The sequence below is a fragment of the Danio aesculapii genome, chromosome 17, assembly GCF_903798145.1.
Source record: "Danio aesculapii chromosome 17, fDanAes4.1, whole genome shotgun sequence".
Classification (NCBI taxonomy): Eukaryota; Metazoa; Chordata; class Actinopteri; order Cypriniformes; family Danionidae; genus Danio; species Danio aesculapii.
This window is the reverse complement of record NC_079451.1, coordinates 50,609,935-50,617,434: the sequence shown is the minus strand read 5'-3', so window position 1 is coordinate 50,617,434 and position 7,500 is coordinate 50,609,935. Positions and strand designations below refer to the sequence as shown.

The window sequence follows — 7,500 nt, the reverse complement described above, 5'->3', positions numbered from 1 at the left end:
AACAGCTGTTTTTGTGTTGCAAGTGGACAAAACTAAAGTTTAAACAATATGATGGTAATCTTACTAAGCGTGCCTCCTGATAGATTTTTTGTATGAAGCAAAAAGGAGGGATGACGAGTCAGGGAGGTAAGACTTAACAAACCTAATTATCTGCCATGTGTCAAGTCTGTATTTATTTGAATTGTCAATAGAATTTCATTAAAATGAAATTAATATTTATGCAAAAGTAATTTCTTAAATGATCTTAGCATCACTCCAGTTGTCTTAACATTGTTTTCCAGTTACATTTAAGATTATTTAGAAGAATAATAATATGTATATAAGAATAATAATATGTATATAAGAATAATAATATGTATATAAAAATAATGTATAATGTATATATAAATAAGAATACTTTTATTTCTAATGTATAATTATTTTAAAGATTATGACTTGAGAATATGATTTTACCTCTGCGCTGCACTTTTCTCCTTTGCCCTCGCGCTGAGTTCAGGTGATGGAGTGTTGTGAAGTAGTTAAACTATTCTCAGTTTAATGTACAGTGTCAAACTGGCACAGGAATATCAGTATATTAATATAGGCTTTTCTAAAAGGCTGGTCAAATGTCTTTTTTTTACAGAAGCTAACAGACGCGCATGCTGTGACCACGGTGATGAGTCAACAATCGCATATATTTTGACTTATTTAAAGTAGGCTTTAGCATATAGTAATTTTGTGTAAAGACATTTATAAAAATATGTAGCTAATATATCACAGGAGTTTGTGTAGCAGCAATTACGGAAGCATTAATTAAATCCTTTTTCCCGTGGAGCAAAACAAACACTGCACAGTGTAGCGGATGGAGACGCACAAAAATATATATTAATTATATATATTTTCGTCGGAAGAAAAATATTCTTTGAACGAATTTTGTTTTGTACAATTTGTACCTTAGTTTTTGTCGGTCAGTTATTTACAAAATAAACAAGAATAACTAATAAACTTTGAGGTGAAGCGATGTGCCTCAGGATCCGCTATATGCCGCGGCCAAAACACAAACTGGTCTGTTAAATACAATAGTAATATAAATAAAATAAAAGTGAAATATTCAGTTTCGAATATTGAATCTTTGTTAACTGTATGATCAAAAAAAAAAAAAAGAGCAGCCTATATTATCAATCTTTACGACAAACATCCATTGATAGCTCAGTTTCGCTTTAGTTTAATCAAAGCGTTTGAACTTTTTGATATTTTAGTCAAAGTGGTCTGCATAACCAATGATTGAGTAAAAACACAGAACATAGCTGAATAGAGTGTTGCCTGCTTTAAACGATGGGTTAGTAATTATATTATAACTGGTTATGTTCAGGTCAATGAAATAATACCTTTAATAAATAAAATATGTTCGTAAGAACGTGGTGGGCCAGTGATTCCGTCGCTGTCATCAGTGGTTTAATGAGCTCAGGAGAATTCTGCTTTGCATTTTCTATGCATTACTAACATCACTAAACCAGACATTTGTTTTATAAGTTAACCAAATATTCGCAGAGATTCAGCAGTTTTTTTTTCTGACGCGTTTGCCAGTCATGCCAGTCAATGAAAAAAAAGTAACCGTGGCCCTGTTTGCAGGTATTAATATTCGTTTTTTCGTCAATCTGATGCAACTTTTTTTTTATTTATACAGGACGTTAAAATGCAATTAAAAGTTTCAAATCAATTAAACTCAATTTATAAAAAGGCTAGCCTATTTTATGCATTAAATATAACTAATTTCCTTTATTTCTGATTAGACCATGCATTTTAGACTATTTTACAATTGTAATATGTGCATATGCTTTTTTAAAATAACATTCGTTTAACAAATATTTTAGCACATCGAAAGTATTTAAGTGACCTGTTTTTTTTTTTTAAAACCTTTATGCAAAAGGATCAGAGGATAAATTATCGTACGTATCTTATGTAAAAACACCAATTGACGGGCTCTGCTTTCGGTTTTAAAAGAATCAAGCAGCTTTAAAAAATATAATTTGCTGAAGAGAAATGACAGGAAAAAAAGAAAGAAAAAGATTAAATATATAGTGACTGTTAAAAGAACATTTCTCTTTAATATATTCTTTCGACTCCGAAACATCAGCTAAGATTATGATGAATGAAGGAGTTTCTCTATTTCCTGCTTCAGCAGTGCGTCCCGGTCCCGCAGGTTATGAACGAGGAGGCGGAGAGAATGCGCTGTTTAGTTTCGGCTTGATATATTTAAATAAAAACTAACACCGAACTGCTTTATAGCTCAAAAAGTTAAACTAAAATGCACAACTCTTGTTGGTTGCACCTGCGGGATGCACAATGAACCAAACGCGGCATTATTTTAATTCTATATTCGTGAAGAATGAGCCATGAGATTGAGATTTTTGAAGGTGCTCTCTAGCGGCGAAGTTCCTGGCAGAGTAGCGAGTGAAAAATGTGCATAAAGAAATTGGACAAGAGGAATAACATTTTAAATTATATAACAAGCATCGTATTCTTTCTAATCCTCGCCCAGTTTTAATACAAGTTGTGTTTTTTTAATATTTGTGGCTGGGAAGTTTATTAAGAATATATTTATAATTATATATTATTAAATAATTACATAATTATATATATATATTATATATATATATATATATATATATATATATATATATATATATATATAGAGAGAGAGAGAGAGAGAGAGAGAGAGAGAGAGAGAGAGAGAGAGAGAGAGAGAGAGAGAGAGAGAGAGAGAGAGAGAGAGAGAGAGAGAGAGAGAGAGAGAGAGAGAGAGAGAGAGAGAAAGAAAGAGAGAGAGAGAGAGAAAGAGAGAGAGAGAGAGAGAGAGAGAGAGAGAGAGCAAAAAATTATTTTTATTATACTTTTAGTGATCTGCTTAAGGTAGGTCAATTTATTTTTTTTTTTTGCTTTTGATGAAGCAGCATTCAACTTAAGCTCTTTAGACCATGCCCCTGACGGTTTCTCAGTGTTTCGCCGCAATATCTTTAAATAAATTATTTATTTAGGCATATTTTCATTATTAATTTATTTTCCTTATTCGTTTATTATTATGTACAATAATTCAGACATAAAATAAGATAGTAAAATATAATCAACAACGAAAATGTAAATAAAAACATAAATAAAAACATAAATGAAAAAGTCTTGTCTTAGTCCTATCAAAACGGCAAACACTAAAAGCAGGCTAAAAGACTGCTTTATTTATTTATTTAAGACTACTTATTTGTATTGAATGTGTGTGTCATGTTAGTTGTCTTTTATTTCTTCAATTCCAAAACGAGTCCTCTTTGCACTTAAAAAGTTTACAATAAAGTGTGTTAACAAATTTTAAATGATTAATTCAGGACTTATAATGCTTTGACTTATTGTTTAATATCATTTACAAGCACAGTAGCATATTTAAAGCTGCTGTAAAGGCTATTTCTTTCCGTTCGCATCCCGTCCCTTTGCGCCCCCTGGCGGCTTTTTCACAAACTGCGGTCCTACACTAAAAACAGAGCAGCATTTATTTCAAACGGCGGCGGTATAAGCCACGACGGTAATAGCCACTTTGAACTCTCACCTACTGTATGTATATATATATATATATATATATATATATATATATATATATATATATATATATATATATATATATATATATATATATATAGTGTATTATATTTATATATTTAAATTTATATATAACTATTAAAAATCCAAGACTTAAATTTTCATGACCTAATGTTTCATGCCATGTCTACATATGCATGTTCAAATTTATTACAGCATCTTGTAAAGCCTGCAACAATCTATTTAGTATAAATGTATATTTATATCTATGTAAACTGTATTTAGATAATGCTTACACTGCACTAATAATGTGAGAGTATGTGATTATCCAAGGACAGAATAGAAGTAAAGACAACAACCCTATATTCAAGAATACAGATATTGGTTTCCCAAGACTTTTCCAAAACTTTGTGGGTTTTTCTGATTTCCAAAACTTTTCGAGGCCTGGAAAACGCCATCACAAACTTCCATGACTTTTCCAGGTTTTCCATGACTGTATGAATCCTGAATTAATGTTCTTTGATGATAATTAAGTTCTTCCTTTGGAGATGACATGACAAATTCAGGAGATTTTGGGAACCAATCTCCAATCCTTCCTACACAAATTTAGAAAGCTCTGGCTTCTTTTGTTTTGATTTATGCTTTTGTTAACAGATACATTTGCACATTTTATGTAATTGGCAGATCTTTGGGTTTGTTTGTACAATTTGTTTTTTTATTAGGGATTTTCAAAAACCACCAAGTTCTATAAAACGTTAAGAACTTCTATAGAAAAAAAGATGTTTTCAGAGCAAGAGCAAGAAGGTCGCTGTTTCGAGCCTCGGCTAAATAAAATTGAAATAAATACTTAATAAAAAATAAAGTTTTGATATTAACAGAAGGAAATGTACCAAATATCTTCATGCAACATGATCTTTGCTTAAAATTCTAATTTTTGGAATAATTTTTGGAGCCAATTTGGAGTCAAGTATGATTAAATGCTAACAGTCTTGTCATGTTTTCTGAAAAGGAAGTGTTTGAATGCTTGAATGATTGTCTTTCAGAAGATTCCCAACCAACAGACTAATTATTTATGTGATTTGTAATAAAGCTTTGATATATTTATAGTTAGAAATGTACAAAATATCTCAAATGAACAGGATCTTTACTTTAAACTTCACAAAAATACAGCAGTCAACATTTGAAGTGGATGAAATTATTATATATATAAAAAATGACTATATATCTGTGCAGCATAAGACTCCAGGGTCACGTTTGATTAAATGCTAACAGTCTTGTTGTTATGTCATGTTTTCTGAAAGGAAGTGTTTGAACAACTGTCTTCCAGTTATATAACACAACTGCATGTCTGTCATATTTGCTGTGCTGTGACTGATGTCTGAAGCCTGTTCATCAATCATGTGCTCAGATATCGTCATCTGTATTCCCAGCAGCTACGTGTTTGTCAGATTAAAGATCTGACATCACATTCAGCCCTGAAGTTTTTAGTTTAACCGCGACACAGGTCAAATGCTGCGAGTTCTGCTTTGTGTTGTGTTGGGGGTTGTAGAGCTGCACAGAAGGACTTACTTCAAATATTGACGATAATCACATAAATAAAGTAACAAGAGCTTAAAGTGCTTAAAGTGGTAAACTGAGACTGAGATAGACGCTCTTCAATGACTATGCTTTGCACCTTTTATTTAAAAGTACTATGTCAAATAAAGTGATTTCTTCTAAACAATAGCAAGTGCTTGAAGTGCTAAAGAATTGAACTGCTAGACTGAAAATAAGAAGTGAAATCAAGGCCATTATCACTTATTTTTTCTGGGTTGTATGCAAACTCTTTCTTTAAGACATTTGGACCAGAAGATGGAGCTGGTCCAGTGGAGGAGGCTGAGGGTCTCCTGTTTGTCCATCATGTTTTTTTTATTTCCGTCAAATAAAAATATCAGGCTACCTCAAATCGATCGCTTCACAGGAAATAAGCATTTAATTAATGCTCCGCTGTTATTATTATTATTTCACAAAACCTCTGTCAACATTTTTAATAAAAGTCATTAGATTAAAGATTATGTCTTATGATTATGTCTCACTCGCGGTTCATGCGGCTGCATGTGATGAAAGAAAATGACAATGGACCTCAAGGTTCATATGTTGACTTTTTGTATAACAAATATAGTTGTTTACATATGATGTTGCATTAATTTGCATACATGTTTTATAAGCTGTAAAATGAAAGCCTCAGTTTGGTGCGGAGTTATCATTATACAAAAATCAAGAAAATCTCGCAGATTAGACTACGTGAGCTATTTTAAAAAATGGATATAAGTACTATTAATAACTGTGATTTTACAAATGGAAAAAGGTTGGTTTGTTGGTGTACACTACATCTTCAATAGCCTGTTTGTTGAGTTTATGACGTGGCTCCATGCAGCACAGAGGCCATCAGCATCAGCGCTGGTTTGTGTCAACTCATCTGTGTCAAACTGTGACCAGAAATATCCTTCTTTCATTTTGCTTCTTTGGCAAAATACGTCGGTAGACACGTGTGTTTGCATGCGTTACTGTCCCAAGAGTTAAACAAATATTTGTTGCACATTTAGAGGCCCATCACAAAGAGCACACCTTTCCGATCCAAAACCGCAAGGCGGACCGCACTGCCTTTACTGTTGACAAGAAAAAAAGAAGCGCAGTGCTCTTTAGTATGTCAATAGGAAACGACTGAATCAGCTGACCCGTATTGTGCGCGAGTCGTGTTGCTGTCGGTTATAATTGTAATTTTTAATAATATTGTGATATTCAAGATCTGTTAAGTCATACAAGCTCTGGATAACTTGAAACAGCGACCACAAGTCTCTCCTCCATCATTAAAAGTTCGCTGTTGTCACCTTGAAAACCCAAACCCTGCTGTCACCTCAACAGAAACCCTGCAGTGCTTTCATTTTATTGAAGAATGAAAAAGGCACGACTGATGTAACATGCTTTTTCCGCTCGAGCACACAGCGTGCAACGGCAAAACGTGTGGCACCCGGGGCGCATAAGCAGCGCGAAAAACACTCGCGGCCGTTAGTAAACCATTCAACAGATGCCCCTCTCAACGCAAAAAGCGTGTTTGCTGTGATCTGTAAATTATACAGCCAAACTTAAAAAATTATTTAAAATAATATTTTTTAATCGTTTAACTGATAGCATTAATCGGTTACAAACACATTGTTTCGGTTAACAGTTAATTTGAGCATCCCTTTATATTAAATTGCATGCACAGGCTCTAAAATATATATATTTTTCCCTCACGGCCGCACGCCGGAGATCCACCACGGTGCCGCAATACTTTAAGCCCTGTACATATTGAGAAAAAGTTCTGTTTTTGCACCAGCTTGTTGGGCGATGATTGTAATATTGGAAAAATGTGCATGGATTTTTTCTGTTTATGACACACTTTCACCTATATTTCAAAGCTCTTTATCAGAAATAGCAGCTTGTTAATGAACATGGAACTGAAACATACTTTATTTTTATTCTACCCAGTGGTTGAAAACAAAACAGAGCCTTTGTCAGCTGTCAGTCAAAACATGGCTGATTCATTGACAGTAAACAATTGATAAAAAAAAAAACTGATTTAAAAATCAATATATACAATTTATTTTTTATTTATTTATTTATATTTGCTCCTAGAACAAACCACTGTTGTCCAATGACTTGCCAATTTACTTTAACTTGTCTAATTAACCTAGTTAAGCCTTTAAATGTCACCTTAAGCTAAATACTAGTATCTTAAAAAATATCTAGTCCAATATTATGTGCCGTCATCATTGCAACGATAAATGAAATCAGTTTAGAAATGACTTATTAAAACTATTAGGTTTAAAATTGTATAGCATTATCTCTGCATTAAACAGCACTTGTTAAATATTTAAAGGCAACAGTATACATGTACATATGTAGTTGATTAAG

At 32.8% G+C, this 7,500-nt stretch overlaps 1 protein-coding gene across 1 annotated transcript in view; it reads right to left on the bottom strand.

The window, feature by feature from the left end:
- The window catches only part of LOC130244128 (tyrosine-protein phosphatase non-receptor type 21-like), a 67,522-nt gene that overhangs the window by 7,074 nt on the left and 52,948 nt on the right, over positions 1 to 7,500 (bottom strand).